The sequence below is a fragment of the Lagopus muta genome, chromosome W, assembly GCF_023343835.1.
Source record: "Lagopus muta isolate bLagMut1 chromosome W, bLagMut1 primary, whole genome shotgun sequence".
Taxonomy (NCBI): domain Eukaryota; kingdom Metazoa; phylum Chordata; class Aves; order Galliformes; family Phasianidae; genus Lagopus; species Lagopus muta.
The window spans coordinates 5,853,341-5,875,004 of record NC_064471.1 but is presented as its reverse complement, the minus strand read 5'-3'; positions in this window follow the sequence as shown (position 1 = coordinate 5,875,004).

The window sequence follows — 21,664 nt, the reverse complement described above, 5'->3', positions numbered from 1 at the left end:
TGGAAAAAGATAAAAACCTTTTATTGGCCACCTGATGTGGAGATTTTCCATCCTTCGTGCCTGCATAAACTAGGCTGTATTTTAGTATCGCCTCTAAAGTTCTCAGACTGTAATATCTTTCCTTCATTATCAAATATATATTTTTAATTTGGACCAGGACTTCATCTTCTAATCTTCAGAAATTTATTTTTATTTTCAAGTTTCACCTTGGTTCCTGCTGTTCCTTCCTCTGAAGTCATTGTGCTCTTTCTCATCTAGCCTTATTCCGTCTGGTAGATTTTCATAATTCACTGAAGATTTTTAGAGCCATCTGAGTTTTTTTGCATTCTCAGCCTTGCATGGAAGCACCTCAGGGTGTCCAAGGTCTTCCATATGATCCAGCTTAGCAGAAATGTCTTCCTGCAATTTTCCTTTAAGCTAGCTATGGATTTTGACGCATGCTTCTATTAAAATCTTTCACACAGATGCTAGCTTCCTCTTTCCTATGAAAGCCTTGACACAGGTTAAAATGAGAGCTCCATGATGAAGAAACAAGTTCACATCTTGTTTAGCCAAAATAGCTGTCATGTCAGTTAAAATTTCATGCAGAAAATGCCTTTTTAGAGTGAAACATAATGAAAAGGTGGTACTGCAGGCAAGGAGTTGTTCCTGCTGATCCTGCCCTGGGTGTGCTCATGGATTTGAAGATGAGAGAGGCAAACACTACCTTAGCAGCGGGCAGCTTCCCTCCTATGTGGGCACTGCTGTGCCAAACACAGAGGAGCACTTCTGAAACATATGTAATGTGAGTTTCTTTCTGTCCTTGAAGCCATAAGGCTTCTAATAAAGTGAAACATGCATCCATGGATGGTAAATTTTTCTTCCCATTAAAGTATTTAGGACCTTGTATTAATAACACTATCCATTTCTCATGCTATTTCATGCACTGACACCCAGGTGCACTCTATTTCCTTCCTGAAAGATATCTCAGAGGTGTAGTCATAGCTGTCATTTTGGATATAAATTTTCTATGTTGAGAGAGACAGAACTCTTAGTGTGGCTTCCAGATGTCCCAGCGGGGAGGGGCTTAGTGGTAGCAGCAGTGCGCTGCTTTCAGCAGTGAGGGGAGTTCCCCAGAGAGGCACCACATGGAACCAAGGTATTCCTGCACACTCACACCTGTGTCATCAATCACTTCCACAATCCATTGGTCTTTGCTTTTTTTTCCATGCCTTGCTTCTTTTTTTGGTGCTTGAGCAATGTATGTATGTATTTAGCAAAAAGGAAAGGGTAGGATTCTGTTTCTTGTGCTTTGCCAAAAAACAAGTGCTACTGTAGAAAAAAGCCAGTTAGAAGGTTGCAAAATCTGCCTGCTTGGAAGTAACTTGCCCTGTAGGAGCCACACCTGATCTTATACATGGCTTTTTTGTTCCTTTTATAGGCATTTTTTGATAATAATTTGACAGTCATAGTCTCTGTTTAAACTAGAAGGGTTATTAAAATTATGAAATACATCATGGACTGTGAATTAAAGGGGAAAACATTGCTTAGAGGCACAGCAGCTGTAGAGAGGAGGAAAAAAAAACAAAACAAAACAAAACAACATATTTTAACCAAGTGCAGCTCTTTGAGTCGGAAGAAACACGGAAGTGATGCTGGGATTGACCCTGGAGTTTTGGATGGGTTCAGTTTGACTGAGTTCTTGTTGTTGATGTTGCAGCTCACTTTGGCACACTTAATCTCTCTCTTTGTTTTCATTTAAAAGTTCCAAAACTCATTCCACCCAAACTTGCCACTCTTCTTCCAATGAGTTGCAAAACAGCTCTAGTTCCATTTTCACAAGTCCTTCCACTTATGTCTTAAGAATTTTATCTATTTCCTGCAACAATCTATGGTATATTTAGGGTTAACATTCTGTTTTGCGTTGTGGTTAATAATTTCCTGGGTAGATCTGTTGTCTATAGTATACTTTATCCTAAACTTGTTTAGCACGTTATTATTGAAATACTGTGTAAAATTAGCTAAAGACTCTTACCTTGCTGCTTTCCACTAATGAAATAAAAAAAGTATATGCCTATACCTCATATACACAATTCCTGCTTGAACACACACAACATGTTTGCAGGTAGACCACCATAGTGCAGTCTTTTATTTGCTTATGTATTGGCCTCAAGAAAACTTGAGATGTTTTTAAGGCCAAAAAAGTGATTCTTACTAGAATTCCTTCTTGGCTTGGCCTTAATTTGCAGGTACAGCCCACATTTCTGTAAGGATTAAATATTACTGCTGAGCTGCTCTGAAGTCTGTTTAGTCCTATAAACCATCACCAGAATCACTGGGTAACTTTAAGTTAGTAGCAAACAATTGGTTGGGAGAGATTAATATTTTTGTTTTTGTTTCTTTTAATATGAAAGAATGAAGTAACTTAAGATATGAACAAGTGGTATTCACTAGAAAGTATTTAGACATAATTTCTAATTCATTTCCATTGGACTTCGCTTGTATAAAGACAGGATGAGGACATAAATCACAGAATTGTCGGGGTTAGAAGGGACCTCTAGAGATCATCAAGACCAACCCCCCTGCCAAAGCAGGTTCCCTACACCAGGTCACACAGGTAGGCATCCAGGTGAGACTTGAACATCTCCAGAGAAGAAGACTCCACAACCCCCCTGGGCAGCCTGTTCCAGTGCTCCGTCACCCTCACCGTAAAGAAGTTCTTGTGCACATTTGTGCGGAACTTCCTATGCTGCAGCTTGTGTCCGTTTCCCCTTATCCCGTCTCCATGTACCACTGAAAAGAGACTGGCCTCACCACTATGGCCCCCACACCTCAGATATTTATACACCTGGATTAGATCCCCTCTCAGGCTTTTCTCAAGGCTGAACAGACCCAGTTCACTCAGCCTTTCTTCACAGGGGAGATGCTCCAGGCCCTTCACCATTTTTGTGGCCCTCTGCTGGACGCTTTCCAAGAGGTCCCTGTATTTTTTGTACTGGGGAGCCCAGAACTGGATGCAGTACTCCAGATGAGGCCTCACCAGGGCAGAGTAGAGGGGGAGGATCACCTCCCTCGACCTGCTGGCCACGCTCTTTTTAATGCGCCCCAGGATGCCATTGGCCTTTTTGGCCATGAGGGCACACTGTTGGCTCATGGCCAAAGTGTTGTCCACCAGAATGCCCAGGTCCCTCTCTGCAGAGCTCCTCTCCAGCAGCTCATCCCCCAGCCTGTATTGGTGCATGCAATTATTCCTCCCTAGGTGTAAGATTCTACACTTGCTTTTGTTGAACCTCATCCGGTTTCTTACTGCCCAGCTCTCCAACCTGTCCAGGTCTCATTGAATGGCAGCACGGCCTTCAGGTGTGTCAGCCAATCCTCCCAATTTCGTATCATCAGCAAACTTGCTGAGGGTGGCCACTGTCCCCTCACCAAGGTCACTGATGAAGATGTTGAACAAGACTGGACCCAGCACAGACCCCCGAGGAACACTGCTGGTTACAGGTCTCCAGCCAGACTCTGCACCACCAACAACGACCCTCTGCGCTCTGCCAGTCAGCCAGTTCTCAACCCACCTCACTGTCCACTCGTCTATCCCACACTTCCTCAGCTTTGTTATAAGGATGTCGTGGGAGACAGTATTAAATGCCTTTCTAAAATCAAGGTAGGCTACATCTACTGCTCTCCCCCCATCCACCAAGCATGTGACAACATCGTAGAAGGCCACCAGGTTGGTCGAGCACGACCTCCCCTTGGTGAACCTATGCTGCCTATTCCTGATAAACCCCTTCTCTTCTAGTTGTCTGAAGATGGCATCCAGCGCAAGCTGTTCCATCACCTTTCCAGGGACAGAGGTGAGGCTGACAGGAAGACCTGGGTCTTCCTTCTTGCCCTTTTTGAAGACTGGAGTGACATTGGCTATCCTCTGGTCTTCAGGGACCTCCCCTGTCCTCCAAGACCTCTCAAAGATGATGGAGAGAGGTTCAGCAGTGACCTCTGCCAGCTCCCTCAGCACACGTGGATGCACCCCATCAGGTCCCATGGATTTGTGGACCTTAGTACTGCCTAGGCGCTCACGGACCACCTCTTTCCTGACTAAAGGGAAGTCCCCCATTCTCCAGACCCTCTCACTAACCTGCACGGTATGGAAAACCTGAGGGAGAGCCTTTTCACTGAAGACGGAAGTAAAGAAGGTGTTTAGTATCTCTGCCTTCTCAGCATCCCCCATTACCAGAATGCCCCCCTCACTTGGTAAGGGGCCCACGTTCTCTCATTTTGTCCCCTTCCCCCTTCATACCTAGTTTAAACATCTGTCAATAAGTCCTGCCAGTTCCTTGGCTAGAACCCTCTTTTCCCGTGGAAACAGGCTGCTTCCATTTGCAGCCATCATAAAGATTTCTGAGGTTGCCCCACATTGTGGCTGTAGCAGCCTGTAGCTTAGAGAAACAGCAGTGCTTCAACACAATACAATTCATTTCTTCTAACATATCTGTATCTAATATATTTCTATATAGTAAGTATTCCTCAGAAAGGAAATTACTGTGGATCTAATTGCAGAAATTATAAGCCTAATTAAAACCACAAATCCCAAAAGAGTATGTAATTTCTTCCATCTTTAATTTTTCCTTGAAAATGAATTGTAATGTGTTTCCTTTTATGACTAGTATATAAAAAGTATCATTCCAAAAAATAATACACAGTTAAGAATAAGAATTTCATAGTTGTAGTGTAACAACTGTCTTTTGACTCAGAGAGGATTCGTTTTGGTTCAATTAATCTTGCCCCAGCAAGTCTTGTTCTATACCTTAGTTCAGGGAGTTAGAATGATTAGAAAAGATGTTTGGCACAGGGAGGCCAAGATAGTAAACTGACCAACATCTTCTGGTCTGTCCCCCCCAATTGTTAGGAAGCAGCCTGTCTTACAGTTTTGTTATGTAAAAAGAAGTTCTCACAAGGCATAGAAAGCAGTAACATACTTTCTCCTACACTGTGAAAGGACTGTGGTGGTTTTTTTTTTTGTTTTTTTTTTTTTTTTGTTTTTAATTAGGACCATTTTTACTGTCAGGGAAAAACAAGGACTCTAGTATTGGCTCAGCTGGTCTCAAAGCTATGTGATGAGATACCTTTTCTGCTGTTTTAAAAGAGTCATGGATCTCCGTCCTTCCTTAATGAAACCTGCTCGTGCTGTAAATACTCACCATCTCCTTAGTAAACTCAAACATCAGGGTTTTAGTAGTTCTGAGGTACTACTTCTGTTTCTGTGGCTTACGTACTGTTAAGCAATTTTGTTTACAAATTGTATCAGTCAGCAAAATGGTTTGTAATATCTATTTTTGGAGGTGAGGCTTATAGTAGCATTTGCTGCTTATGATACCATCAGAGCAAACTAAATTTTAGCACCTTTGAAGTAGTATGTGAGCTAAGTGTAACGTCTTATGATGAGAGAAAAAATTAGGAATACAGTTAGTACTTTGTCTACATCGAGTCCTTCTGTTTGAAATTCTGTTTTTAAATAGAATCCCTTTGGTTGCCTTTCCACAAGAAAACTAGAGGTGGTTCAGTTGGATGAAATCTAATGGAAATGTGGACCTGCTTAGAGGAGCATTTGTGTAATGACAACCTGGGAAAACCAACCACTAATGATGAAGTTTGAGTTGATTATTATTCAATAGTGTAACAGGGAGAATCTTCTTAAAGTCGTATGATGATATGTAGCACAGACTGGTAAATCTGACCTACTTTTATATTGCTCATTCCAAGGCCTAGAGAGATGTGCTCAATGCTTTCTCTTCTGATTTTATTTCTCTCTTGAAGCATTGTTCTAATCATTTATTGACATTTTTTCTCCATGTTTTCATCTCCTCTCGTAAACAATCGGTTGTAGTGTAATTATAATCACCTTGATTTTAATACTCAATAAACAGAGGCATAAAAGTGTAATGGACACTTGAGTGTTATTAGCAAGAGAAAGAGAAAGGATTACTAATCTGGATCACTTTGTGCTCTTTTCTACAAACTATCGAAATAAAAGAAGGTTCATCCTGTTCAAGGGCAGCTTAAAATGTAGTGCTAGTATGAGGGCTGCTCCAAAATTAACACCTCTTTTAAGATGTTGGCCTACAACATCAGAAATGGATGTTGGTGTTATGGCAGTTGAGGCTGAACCTTCCCAACAATATTCCATTATATTTTGTTGCTGTGTGACAGATGGCAGCAGTAAAACACTGATACCACGGTGTCTGACGTGGGGGTGTATGAAGCTAAGTGAGATCACTGAATTCCTCCATGCAGAAAAAATGGTACACATTGATGTTCATTGACACTTGCTAAATGTTTATGGAGACCAAATGGTGGATACGAGCACAGAGAAACAGTGGGGGGTGCATTTCAGCAACAGTAACAGTGGTTCACCTCCATGCTACAGATTTTTAAGTGCATGGCATGCAGTGTCTTGCTCATCACTGGTGAAAATGTGTAGCTAAAGGTGTTGATCATACTGAAAAAGAATGTTTTGTAGCTGTGAATCTTCTCTATCAAACAGTGTTATTGTACTCTCTGTATCTATTGTAGTTTCCTCAGGAATAAATAGGAGGCATTACTTTCAGAGCAACCTGCGTAACATTTTCTTCCCATTTCACATGCTTTGCATGTTCGTTATGTATTTTACTCTCGTTTAAGGGGTAGGTGTGAGAAGTTGGGTATTTTCATTCTGAATCTAGACAAGATTATAGATCAGTCATTTCTCAGCTGTTTACAGTGGGGTGTGCTAAGTTATAGTTTCATGCCATTAGGACAACACTCATCCTTATATACACAAAATGAGAATCTCTCTCTTACCTTGATAAACTGCAAGAAAATCTTTTTCTTATGAACTGGTGCTTATATTAAGTGCAAAGCTGTATCGCTCGTCCAATGGATCTGTACATATTTCTAAGGCACCCGTTACATTAATTGATGCAGTAAATGAATACGATTCCGGAGACATGCAGAGCACAGCATGTTGTTGTTGAAGGATATTCTTTCTGTTCTTCTATCTTTGATAATTATTTTAAGAACAGACATTTTCTTTAGTGCTAGATGTATTATATTTAGACTCCAAGAGATGAAATATCTTACTGGAATTCTCACCACCAGGGCTACTGTCCACAGATCGTTTGTCTTCTGTGTGTCTCTGAAGTTGTCTGTTAATTATGATAGCAAAAGAATATGGAAGCTTAAATCTGACTTACCAAGAGATGTAACATTTGGAAATTATATCTGCTCTTTAATGACCTATTTTTGAATTAAATTCATCATAAAGGGAGTTTCAGGAAGCCTTCGAGTCTTGAGAAATGATAATTGCTTGTGGCACAGGTTTAAAAAAAAAAAAAAAAAAAAAGTGAAAGAAATTCCCTACCACAGCTAAACAAGTTGAGCTGGAAACAGATCAGAGAAAAGGGAGAAAATGAAAGCACCAAATTAATGAATAAACAGGGTTTGTTGTTGTTGTTGTTAAATCAAACTAAAAGAATCCGTTAAAATCTAAAGCATGGGAAAATTTATGAAAGCAAAATACTTCCTTAGACCAGAGGAAAAACAGATTGTGTAAACAGGCAAACAAGAGATGACTATTTCACACTCTTTCTTCCCAGAAAAAGAAAGGGGGGAAGGAGACTGTAATATTTCTAATCACTGTGTATGCTCAAAATGTGATTTAGCTTATGGAGAGATGGAAGATGTCTCTGTAAAATATTAAAAAAAAAAAAAAAAAAAAAAAAAAAAAAAAAAAAAAAAAAGAAGAATGAATAGAGAGTCTGGAGCAGAAACGGTTATCCCACTGGGAGAAAGATAAGCATGCATATAGTTGTTATATGTCACTTCCATAGAGAGATTTCTCATTCGTTACCACAGGTTAGAATAAACATTCATGTAGACAACTGATAATATCTATTTTGCTTTCCAAATAAACAAAGAGAGGAGAGAGTCACATTGTTCTTTTCTGCCCAAAGTCTATTACACTTGTTTCTTGAAATTTGTTTTCTTTGTTGATTTAAATGTGCATTTCAAATTGTGAGGGGCTTCAAATATTTCTGCCCAAGGCCCTGCTTATCAAAATGATTAGTCAGAGGAGTTGTTTTTTTTGGGGGAAGTAGTTAAATAGCACTCTCTGGCCTTACTTCTAGGAGCACACAGTGATGCACAAAGGTTTTCCCTGTGAGCTCCTCATTGCATTACATCTTCATTGGCGGTAAGCAGCATGCTGTCCTTGCATCTTATGCCCAGTTCATTTTGGGCACCTCTGAGGTGCCATCAGGCTGCAAGGGTGTCGCCTTTTGTGGAAAATACTCATATCTCTTTTGGTAACTCAGGTAATTGGCTATAAGTACTTGTATTTTTCGGAGTTCATTTATTAAAAAATTGAGTTACGTATGCAAACTTGTCATACTGTCATTTCAGTATTGCTTTGGCACTTTTTGTAGGTTATACTCTTCTGTACTTACACTAGCATATCGTTTGGATATATTCTGCTCAGTTGTTGTCATTAAAATTAAACTAAAATAATCATTCCAAAAACTGTGGCCTTTTGTGGAAAATGATGGGTTAAGAAATTTTCTTGAGCTGATTGAAATATTCTGATGGACACGTGAGGTGAGCAACCTAAAAGGATTTATTAATCCGAATGAAACATGAAGCTTGGCTGCAAGTGCAGTTTGGAATATAAAACTTCAGAACAAAATACACTTTTCTTCTCAGCAGTAATGAACCTTTAGCCTTGCAGTGTCCCAGGGGTGTGATTATCTCAGAAAAACTGTTTCCCCAGTTACGTCTTGTTGCATAAATAATCATCTCTTTGATGCACAGGATAACTGTGGGAATGATGTAAGTTAAATATGTTCTCCAGCAGTCTGACTTGCAAGGGAATAAACAATTTGTTGATACTTAGAGTGCTTAAACCACTTCCTTTGGTTTCTGGGATTTTTATGCATTCTAGCCATACAAAAATAATCTAAATTTCATCAATAATATTAATCTCTCTTTCTTCATGTCATTGTTTCTTATGGTTTTTTTGTTTTGTTTCATTTATTTATTTATTTATTTATTTTGCTAGATGTATGCAGCCAAAACTCTAGTTAATACTGTTGCTATTTAGCTCGTATAACTTTGTAACTTCACTTCAGCCATCACAGCACTGGAGAAAAGTGATGACCTGAATATGGCAAAGCCAAACACGACAAACGCATTAGTGCTATCACTATCGCTCTCAAATGAAGTATATTACCTAGGTGAAATCCATCTTGGTATGGAGAGAGCATAGAAGGCAACTTCATCCATCAGAATAATGCTTCAAGGAGCCATTACACAGCAGCTCATTTATGCGTGTCCAACCTATATATAAACCAGCTGCCTTGGCTACTCCTAACAGCACTACTGGTAGCACAAGCTGCAAAATGCAGCAGAGACAGGAATGTACTCCATGTGCTTCTTTCAAGCTCTCCGATTGTGATAGCTCATTTTTGCTAAGTTTCCAAGCTAACAAGACAACAACAGATGGATTCTGCATCCATGTCATCGCTCTGTTCAGTGTGGGCTTCTGTGAAGAGGTTCCCGGGCCTCATGGTTCTCCACCCTTGGAATTGAATTGGTGAGAAACATCTCCAGAAGATCAGATTTTGAGTCCAGAGATCACAAGTTAGTGGTAGTGAGAAAAAATGATGGAGTCTGAGGACTCAGTCTGAATTGTCTGCACTTCTAATTTTATAGTGTAATATTAATTCTCAAAATCAATTACAAAAATGTTTGAGTTCATGATGAAGTCATGTTCAGTGCTAGCAAGTCCCTCCTCACTTCTATGACTCATATGGTGTAATCATAGCTTATAGTTCCATATTTCTCCACTCTGGGTTTCCAGGAGGTTTAAATAATAAATTAAAAGTTACAAAAAGCATCCCAATGTCTTGAAGTCTCTGAGCTGTAGAGATCTTTATTCTGTCATAAACATAAAAATGGCATGAGTTGCCTTGCCCAACCATGTTCACATGTAACAGCATTTTGTATGAGTTACTCTGTTGTATTCAAGCTGATTCTGTCCCTAATTATATACTGACCAACTGTAGCATTGTTCTCATTTTATAGGTCTCATTATATTCTGGTTGTCCATTCATACCTGTGACATTGTAACATCTGCAGTTTTGCAGTTTACAGAAGATACAAGTATTTCTATGAAGTTATCAAGTTTGTTTTCTAAGTGATGGATATTGCTTAGGTAGACTTGGTTACAAAAAGGCAGAAAAAGATACATTGGTGGAAAGATGTGGCTTCATCTGACTTGAGAAGTGATTGTAAAAGCAAAACTCTTTTATTTTCCATGCTTCCCTGCATAGTCAGCTTTGTTCTGTCCAGCAGGAGTAGGGAGTTGGTGGAAGAGAAACGAGAATCTCAAGGTCAAAAGTGAAAAGGATTGTTAGTAGTCAGAAGGGACCAGGAGGTCTGTAGATGAGAGGTTAGAAAATTGTCCAGGGAATGTAATGCCAATCAGTACATAGCAAGTTAACAGTGAGATTTGAGAAGTTTTAGGTTAAGGAAAAGCAAAATGTTGGTGGAAGATGTTTGGAAGAATGGTGTGGCCTTGGAGAAGTTCAGTTCTGTAGCTGCAAGAGGCACGACCCTTTGAAATGAGCTTTGGAAATATTTAGTTAATAAGGCGGTGGGAGAAGTAATAGGGGAGAGTCTCAAAATGTATATAAAAGAATCAAGAGTGTTTAGCAGTGGCAGAAGAGGCAGATGGGGGAGTCTGGAAGAGCAGATGGTGGCAAGCAGGGAGGACAGAGCAAGCTCCAAGTCTGGGACTGCAGCCTCTCACAAAGCATTATTGGTTGATCTCACTTCTTCCCATTCTGGTTGTAATCAAAACAGTGAATCTAACTCCTAAGCTTCCCCTTGTTCTAAAAAGGAAAACATCAGTCTACACGTAAGAATGCATTGTGCATAGGGCAGGCTGGAATCACACGTGTCCTTCCAGTCCTCTTCTAATTAGTGTGCTGAGAGAGAGTGATAAAGTCATGGTATCTCTTCCCAGATATGTTCAACTGAAAGAACATTTGCAGTGCCCTCTCCAGAATGTCTGGATCGTGGCCTAGAAGTTGAAATGGCAAATGAAGCTGATCATGCCTTTCTATATGCCAGTGTGTTTATCTTTAGTCACAGAGCTTGGTTTTTGTACCTTTCAGATGTATGTTTGATTCAACCGTGTAAATCAGCAGTGGTGCTTCGAAGACATCTTGAAAAATCTTAGAGTAATAACATTCCCTAAGTTAATTCTTTTCATAAATAAAGGTAACCACACTGTATTTGGGGAAGTATTTAGATGACCATGTTAGACCAGAGCAGCAAACAGCCGTGCATGCAAACTGCTCTCCATTTCTTCTGATGCTAACAAAACACCTTGTATCTGTCACTTTTTCTATCCCCCCCAACTCCCTAATTCCCATATGCCTCATTCTAGTGACTGAAAAAGAAACCACACGCATAATTCCTTCATTATTTTGGAATAATTCGAAAGCGTGTTTATAAGATCATCAATCACATTATTAAATAACAATAGGCTTATAAAATTTCTTGGAGGAGTTAACTTTTCCAGCATAAATTCACTGAAAATTCTAGCATCCCTCTTCACTTTAAAGTAGAGCTGTTAAACCATTTTATAATTAGGGGCCGCTTGGATGGCCAGTGACTGCTAAATGTAGATTAATATGATGCCAACTGGGTACATGCTGAAGCTATTTACTTCTGTAGTATTGTTAAACTAGTTAGTGAATATGAGGTTTTCTAGATTATGTATCAATTAATGTTTGTTTTAGTCTGATATAAAAAGTGCACACTTGGAGCTTCTTCTGGTATAAATTTGATCCGGATAAGGTATGCTAACCCATGTATTTTTTCAGGCCAGCTTCACTCTTTGTATTCATATTTTGTAGACTTGGGGATACATGATCCATTTTGAGCTTGCAGAGACCTTCCAGAAAAAATGTGTTGGGATATACTTGGACTCTCATACCCAATCTACACTTTTTAGAATTTTATTGCAATGTCTCCAGGCAGTTTTGATCCACCATGAGACATCTTTATTAATTCACGATTTCATGGAGCCACAACCACAGTGCATCCACAGGGCTTCAGAAATTCTGTGTTGATAGGACTTGGAAAGAATTCCTAGGCAGGATAATGGTTTCCTGCTGTATGCACTTTCTTATATACAGCACTACAAAAGCATAGCATCTGCATATGTCTGCAACTAGTAAACTGTTCTTAATGTTTCTGTTCAGTGAATTTCATTGTAGTTTCCGATCAGTCCACTTTTATCCTTTGGAAAATGGGTTTTAAGCTACTATGTTGTTTTTCAGCAATACGTCACTGCATTTGCTGAAGAGTATAGAACATCCACTACAGAAGATGAAAGACACTGTCATGCTTTTGAAATGGTTAATTTTGTCTTTGTCAAATAAAAATATACGTGCTTCTAAGCAAGCTGAATTTGAACAAGTGAGACAGTATGTATTGTGCTCTTGATCATTCTATTGTGACCAAGCACAATCTGCTCTGGAAGAAAACATCTCTTCCTCTCAAATAGAAACATTTGATTTTTAGCTATGTGTCTTTAAATAACTTTAAATGTCATGGTGCCTCCTTTGAAATCTCTGTTCCTGCAGCCTGTGTTCCTGCCTTGCCCATACAGATCTTGTTTACCATGAGTAGTTGCTATTAGTATTCATTATGTGGTAGTTTCTAGGTGCTAATGGCAGTTACTATTTTGGATGTATTTAGCTTGTTGTGTGTAATAATATAATTACTAAAATTAAAACCTTTTCTATCGGAGGTGCACGGGTAAGAAGTGAAAAGCTTTGGAAAAGGAAGTTAAATAGACAAGAAGTGAGGAAAGTTATTCTGACAGCGAGACATTTCATATGTCAGCAAAGCAGAAGGAGAGGAAGGTGTAAATGTGAGAAGCCAAGGGAGCAGCAGGGTACCGCATTTGGTGTGTGAGATGACAGGGTTTAGCAGTAGGGGTGGTGAGGGAGATGGCTGGACATGGAGATGCTATATGGGACGAATTGTCTGAATTTGCTAACAGCTTGTATGTTATGACAGAAATAAACTGTTGCAATCCTTTTTTTTCCCACTATTGGAGTGGGCACATGTAAATTTCATATGGTGTTTGCTGTCAACTTCATCTTCTCAGCTAGCACCTTAGGATGTAAGCAATAACTTCTTCACCATATAAAATCCTCTTGTCTTAAATATCCTGCTTTTATTCTTTCCTTAGAGAGATAGGAGAAAGAAAGAAAACTAAACCTCCCTTCTTTGTTTCAAGTTCTGCTTGTAAATATGCAGAAAGCTACAGAAAGTGGGAGGCGATGGAAGATAATAATCTACAGAGAAGAAATGAGACAATGTCAGCAAACCTTGGTATCTTTCAGGCGAGTAGGCAACCTGACAAACATAAATCACATAAACTGTGCCAGCATTAAAAATGCAACTCCTCCTGCTTATAAACAGATCTGGATTGGTTTTGTTTGTGGCTGTTGGTTGTTTTTTACATTATCTGTCCTTTTAGAAAGGATAAACAAAAAAATCAGACATTTTATACTTATTTTTTATTTTTTTTAGCTTGCATTTCTCTGCTAGCAGTCTATTTGACTGAATTGTTTTGGAGGCTGACTCAGAAACAAATAACTCATCCAATAAAGCTCTTTATCTGCTGCCTATAATTAGCATTATTCAAGTATATCATGGAAATTCTGTCAGAAGGTACCTAACAACCAGTATTTTGCAAAAACTTCAAGAAGGGATTTTGAGTATTAATTATATTTAAGCAAAATCTTTGCAGATTCTCATTACTTGGAAAGCTAATAAACCAGTTATTGATTTGTTAAAAAAAAACAAACAAACAAACAAAAAAAAAACACAATACAACAACCTTCATTTGTATAGAATGTGAAATGATGAGATTATTTGTAAATGATAGTGATGCAAGAGAGCTGTAAAGCAATTACAAGATATTAAGGCATACCTCTTTGGATATTCTGAAGATCTCACTTTTGCAGTTTTTGCTGGTAATTTTTTCCTAAACTCCTCCTAACTCTTTGGCATGATTTCTAAAGCAAGATCACTAGAACTGAAATTATTCTGTTAGTTTATTTTAGTAACACCAATGGCAGAGAAATAGTATTTCCTTTTATACTTAGTAATTTCATGATTATGTGCTCTATGATCATAGTGCTCCCCTGTATGAGGAGCCGATAATGAACAAAACAGAGAAGCTGCAATAGATGAAAACTGGCATCTGTACACCAGCAGTTCCCTAGCAAGTCATTGGTGGTACTAATCTGTGGTGGTAGTGAACTGGGATAAGCTGAGATATCTGCAAAATAATTAGCTGCTCTAGCTGAAACAATGGCATAAAAAAGGTCAAACCAGTTCAGTTTCATCCATTAAAAGTTATCGGATTTATCCATCACATTTTTTCACATAAATCATTTGAGTTTGCCCTTATACTATGACTACCACCATTTTCCATGCAAGAAAATAAATGAATCTGTACTTACATTAAATGCATTTAATAGAGAAGATAATTAGGTTTCGTTTGCTGTATGCTAGTGAAATAACTATCAGAACACGCAATAGTCCTTTCAAATGTAGAAAAAAGGGGAAAAGGTGATACAAAACTTAATTTTTTCATCTGGTATTAGTGCAATATATTTTGAGTTTAAAAAAAAGTCTTTTGTTCTGATGATGGTCATGTGTATATAATTTTTCAGTTAACTGAAAAAGAGATGTTTAGGAAAGGCAAGAAGTATATCAGATGTAGAATAACTGTTGGTTTATGCCTTCAGTAAATAGGCAGTGGTGATTCTGCCTTCACCTGGCCTACTTCTCTTACTCCAGAGTCACGTTATGCTTAGCACAACCTATAAGACAAAAATTGGGGCACAAATCTTTTTCTAGCTTTGTTTAGTCAAAAGGCGAGCAGTGTTCCCTCCAGCCTGGAAAGCCTGGGCTTTGCCATGCCAAACATCTCTGAGCACAGGCTTCACTGACGTTCTGCTCCTTCTTCCTCTGACCCGGTTACTGTCTGGCACAACATGGCAGAGTGTCAAAATAGTAGCATATGCTAGAAAATATCCATAATTCATCCCATACCTCTGCTGTCAGGCAATTTGTGCATGTTCATTTGGTTTTTCTTTAACAGCATATGCCATTTAGAAGCATCATGGGCTGTGAAATTCAGGTTCTCTTTTTGGATGTGTTTCTTTTGCTGTTTCCAAGATTTGTGATCTGGTAGAAATTGGCTTTTTTCTGCCACTTTTTAAACTTATATTTCAGGACACAGAACTGGGAAATTGATTTTTCCACTGCATTCTAAAGAGTGCAGACTTCAGACTTGGCTCATCTTTGTTCCCAGATTCCCTGTCACTCCATGCTGCAAGTAGCATCTCCTCTGTAAGGCTGATGACATTCTCCATTGCTTTGTGTGTGCTGCCACAGCCTGTGTCCCCTTGTCCTCATACCACTTGGTTACAGTCCCTCTCACAGCCACACACACAGTGCCATAGTCAATCTGGGGCTGGCCTGACCCTAAATGCGGGTGTCACTTGGGTTTCTGTAGGAGACACAATCGTGTGTATGAACGGCTGTTAACAACCAGCCAGGGTGCAGAAATGAGACTTGGGAAGGATTTAAGTTCAAGTCTTCAAGTTTTCGTTCTCCTAGGACAGGTGGCAATGTGTATTTTGGTCAGCTGAGATGAACTGCCTTGGTAAGCCCATCCTGTCACTGTTTCTGTGGCACTGAGCTCCTGAGACAGCAAACTGTGACATGCAGTGCTCATAATTCAATTTATCTAAGTCATAACATGATTTTTTTTATCACTTGATTATTTCCAGTCTCATTTATTTTGTAGCCCCTGAAGTAAGGGAAAGGAAGGAGGTAAGCATAGGGCTTGTGTCTTGGGATGCCTTGGATGTGTCCCTGGAGAGAAGTTACTGAATTGCAGCTGTGAAAACAAACTCAGCTGCTGCCCTACAAGGGAAGTGTCAGGGCTTTATAGGTACTGGATATTGATACAAATTCTCAGCTTAGGGAATTTAATATGTTTTGTGCTGTATATATCTGCTTGAGCTCAGCTCTTCCTCTGCCTGAATACCTTGGCAAGTGTTTCATGTATAAAGCCAGTCCGGTCCTGAGGGGTTTCATCTGTTGACTTTCAAAGCAGTGTTTTAGGGGCCTGGTTCAAGCGCAATATTGAACAGCAGGGACAAAGCTGGAAGCACAGGTTGCCAAATTCTGCCTTTGCTTTTCACGTGTAACGGTCACCAAGTGACATTGAATAAAAAAACCGGATCTTTCCAGACCTGAGACTACACCTTGGGTTACAGATTTATCCTTGTCCTCATGCTCTCTTTCACTGGTCAAAAACTTTTGCATTATCTTTTTCTGCACAGTGAAGCAGCTTCAGCAATAAGGTTGAAGTCTGTCCATTTTCCCAGTTGCAGCACGTGATTTGTAAGCTAGATTAATTTGTGCAGAAAACTTGTAGCTGAAGGGGAGGCCTTGACTCCCAAGCACCATATTCAGAGTGGGACTGTAATTGGTCAGAGTGAGGCAGCAGCTGTTAGAATTTGCTCCAAATATTTGTAAATTGTGTTCTACCAAGACAGGCCATTGGTCCAGTAGCAGCCATGCGTGCTATGGCATTACCCCATGACTGAATGCAATGAGTAATAATTTTCAGTGTGTCCACCTCTGGACTGCTCTATGTAGTTGTGTTATGCAGAAATGTTCAAATTGCCAAGCTCCAATGTGCATGAGCATCCCAGAGAGACTGCTTGGTCAGGACTAAGGGAACACTGAAGCATCAAAAAAATTATTCCATCACTGGGCAATGCGGCTCCCTCTGGGCTACAGCCCTTCATTGCTCCTATCTGCTCAGTGTTATTATCTGTCTTCTTATGGTATTTCTTTAGACTGTGTGTTTTTCAGAGTCAGGAATTTACTGAGTAGATACACAATTTCTATGTTCCAGTGAGAGCTTTTGGGTGGTTCCGTATCATGCATGACAATAAATATCAGAAAGCTTAGTCTTCTCAAGAATACATGTATACCAAGAATTAGGAAAAATTACCAGAGAACTGATCACTTATTGTTCATTCAACAAGGTCGAACTGATCCACAGTCTTGTGTTTTTCCATATCAAGTAAGCTATATAAAAATATTGTGTAAAAAGGGATGCTCAGAATTATTCCCTTAAGAGAGAGCCCAGTAGAGGGAAAAAGAAACTTCCAGTTTGGTTTCCAATTTGAGAGGTCCCTTTGTGATCCTTGATTTTGCAGTAATGAAACCTGAGAGCTGTTTTCCATCCTTTCATTTACACGTTTTTATCATGCACAGCATGATGCTTATAAACTGGACTGTAGCCACAGTTAGAACTCCTGTGGGGAGGATAAGTGCCCATTTTCCTAATAATAATAATGCATTTTCTAGCTTCCAGAAAATTAATCTCTCAGCAACTGCACCATTTCCTATTAACTGGATAACAGTTGATGGTGTTTTAGCTAAATAGGTAGGGTTTCTGGAGAAATGGGAAGATCCATTCTAATTCTGCAGTGCTCATACATTAGCGTTCTCAGTGCCTTTGTAGGCAAAATCTTCCCTGTAAATAGGCCCATTGAGTAGTAGGTAATAATGAGGTATCAGTGCTTCATTTCTTTCATCACTGAGTTGGGCTTTGAGATGCATGACTCAGGAAGTATGCACTATGAAGACGTGGTGTTTGGTGATTGAGCAGAGTGGAACATGGCTTCCTTCTACAGCATCAGTAGTAGGGCGGGCCTGTGGAAAGCATCCAGAGACAGATCTTAAAAAGTTTCCCGCTTTTCCTGGAGGCAGTAACATCTCCTGCTTGAAGAGGCTGCAAAACAGTGAACTGAAAGTAATGTAAAGCTACTAGCTTGTTCAAAGACAGAGCAAGATCAGTCCTAGCCCAGAAAGAGGTGTGAGGCTGTGATAGGAAGATACTGTGCAGAACTAATATGGGACTTGTTTACAACTGCTGGGTTAGACATTTATATCAGGTGAGCAATTACTGTCTGATTTTCCATCTGCTGCTTCTAAATGAAAGTAAGAGGTATAATGCTTTGTGAAGGCCAAAATCCTTTGGTCACAATAATTCAAATATCTCTGAAAAAGCAGAGTCTCAGGTGAAGTAAGATCTCCTAAGGCATCCCAGTACTGAGAAACAGAGAACAGACCAATAAATCACAAGCCAACTACAAGCAAATAGCTTTGTTGACAGACTGTTTCTTACTAGCTGCTCTTACTTCTTACGTAAGGTGGAATGTATAGAATTTGGTCTGGACCCAGATAACGCATTTGCCTGGTTTTCTAAAGGCTTTGTTCTCTATCTTCTGCCTTCACCCTTTTCAGTCTTTCAGCATATGCAGAAGATGTTAAGTGAGCCAATCTATGTATCCAGTCTGGTCTGTGCATCAGACTCCATATACTGAGTTCTTACTGGATTCTACCATATGTAACCTAGTTGAGATGTGTAATGCACTTGGAACGCTGGAGCAAGAGATCTCTGCAAGACAAATGAATAAATACAAAGTAAGGAATGACACTTCAATATATAAATGGGGGCATGTAGGTGAAATAGTGCTTGGGAGTATGACCTCGGCATAACTGGTACTTCTGATACAAATCTGGTTTTACCATTTGGGTAATTGCTCTGTTCACTTGCATAATAATTAGATGAATGTGTTTAAGAGACACTAGTAGTTACTAATTCTTTAATGTACCGTGCCATTTCAGGAGAGGGACACAAACTCCCTACATCACAAATGTGGCTTTTTTTGTTGTTGTTTTTGTTAGGTGCACACCTAACACTGGGTAGCAGTTAACCCCTAGCCCTTTGTTAGAGTTAGGGTTAGGGTTAACCTTTAAGTTAAAGTTTGTTTGGCCAAAGAGAGTGTCCTGCATCAGTTTCCCAGCTCCTTCCGGGCGTGAGATTTTCCACCTCCATTCCCGTGGGAGCTGTGATGGGACTTGCAATGTCTGCGGCTTCCCCGGAATTACTTTCTCCAGGCTGATTCCTAGGTCCTGGCATTTCTGGAATGCAAAGAACACATCTCTGTCCAGTTTCCTCACCAGCTCCTGCAGAGGTGTCTCTGACAGCTGTCCCCTTCAAGGAAGAACACAGCAGTAGCCTGGCTGGGCTTAGTGGATGGGATGTGACGGGAGCGCAGCCTGAGCCAGGACTTGAATGAGGAGCTCCAGTAACCGCCGGCACGTGTTCTTTAGTCCCCCAGGTCCTCCAGAGCTGCGCCGAGTTCATCGAGCAGCATGGCGTGGTGCAGGGGATATACCGCCTGTCCGGCGTGGCGTCCAACGTCCAGAGACTGCGGTAAGAGTGCTGCGACTGACAGACACAGCTGCCAGCAGGGGCACGTGCCCTGTTGCGGGTGTTCAGAGGCCTGCGGGCCATGCCTTAGCACCAAGAGAAGGTCTCCTTTGGGAACATCCCATCCAGCACGGCTGACGTGGTGCTGGTGGCCGAGTGTTTGTGTTCTCCTGTACATCAGGAAGCCCTTCCAACTCTTGATTGCATTGGGTGTGGCTTTTGACTTGCTTTCCTCTTTCTCAACCATTTTCGTGTCCTTCTCTGCAGCCAGGAATTTGAGTCTGAGCAGGTTCCTGAGCTAACGGTCCGCGACGTTCACAGCGCGAGCTCCCTCTGCAAAATGTACTTCAGGGAGCTCCCGACCCCCCTGCTGACCGACCAGCTGTACGACAAGTTCTCGGTAAGCACAAGGCAACGCCTTTCCTTTCCCTCTTCCCTGGGCCTCTTGGGAGATGGCTGCAGCAGTGCCCCCACTCTGAGGCCCTTCTTCTGTTATCCCCATGGGGTTTATGAATGAGATGAATGCCCCCTGCGAGGAGGTGAGCCATAGGGTCATATGGGACTATTGGGGGCTGTTGGGAGCTGTAGGGAGGAAGGAATATGAAGCTGTAGTGCATTGTGGGGGGACTGTAGGTGTGGATATGTAGATTTCTATAAAAAATGAAGCCCCTGTTCTGGGCTGCATTGCAAAAGGGGTGACCAGCAGGGAGAGAGAGGTGATTGTCCCCATCGACTCAGCTCCTTTGAGGCCTCATGTGCAGCGCTGCATCCAGGCCTGGGGCCCGCAGCACAGGAGGGACGTGGAGCTGTGGGAGCGGGTGCTGAGGAGGCACTGAGATGTCAGAGGGCTGGAGCAGCTCTGTGTGAGGAGAGGTTGAGGGCAGTGGGCTTGTTCAGCCTGGAGAAGAGTAGGCTGCGGGAGACTTCATTGCAGCCTTGCAGTACTTGAGGGGAGTGTATAAGCAGGAAGGGGAACGGCTGTTTACGAGGGTGGATGGTGATAGGACAAGGGGGAGTGGTTTTAAACTGAGACGGGGAGGTTTAGGTTGATATTAGGAGGAAGTTTTTCACACAACAGGTTGCCCAGGCGTCAGTGATTTACAGGCTGGTTCGGCCCTGTTCTGTGACTAACAGGTTGGAGGGATCCGTGGATCCATGCTTCTGGAAAAGGGAAACAGGGAGAATGATTTCAAAATAATTGAAAACAGCCTTTACAGAAAGCAGGTGGCACCTATCGACTGGTACAAGATCCAAGAGAAATGAATGAAATGGTTCTCAAGTGACACCCCCTGCTTCCTAAGCCCTGTAATGTAATGAGTCAAATCCCACGCAGACACAAATGGTTCAGTGTAACAGACCTCAAAGATGCTTTTGGGACCTGCGTTTTAGACTCAGAGTGCTGAGATCTTTTTGCCGTTGTACTAGAGGATCCAAAAATGCGACAAAAATAGCAAGAGAGGTGGATTGCTTTACCCCAAGGGTTCATAGAATCGCCTAATTGATTTTATTATATTTTATGTGTTATATTATTATAGGTATTATATATTGTGTTATTATGTGTTATTTTATATACATTATATATTTTATATTTTATTTTTGTTTTAACTAATGAAGTGCTGGAGGAAGTTTTGGGAAAGTTTCAGGTTGAAGAGTTGGTAAAGCTGTTTCAGTATGTAGATGATTTGCTGAGTTGTGGAAAAGAGGAGTCTAAAGTAAAGGAGACTGCAAGTGAAATTGTGAAGTTGTTACTTGTACCGTATGTCTGCAGTGCATTATTTTTTGAAAGGGTACACCCAAGCAGAGATGTAAGGGATTGTGTGCCTTCAGACCCTAGAAAAATGTGTCCAGTTTCAGCAAAGTAGGTCTTGGGCACTGCGGTGGATGCACCTGTCCGTAATGGGTGTAACATACTGTGACTTGGTTGCATTGCTGTGACTAATTGAAGTGCCTTAAGGAGAGGCTGTTTTCTTCTGTTTGTTTATTCCCTTTGCTGAGCTATTTGCACTGAATGAGCTGATGTTGTTGCTGTGGTCTGTGTTCAGCAGGATGGGAAAGCGCAGTGTTTGTGTTGACATGAGGTTATAGCAGGGCTATCTCAGACTATCGTGGATGTTCTTTAAGTAGCTTGAGGCTACTGGAACATGGAAAAGAATCGTGACAGCTGGCTCTGTCTTCTATCGAGCTCTTCAAAATACTGCTTGAGATAACAGCAGATGAGATGAAATGCTGAGCAGCATGGGACTTGTGTCTGCCTTC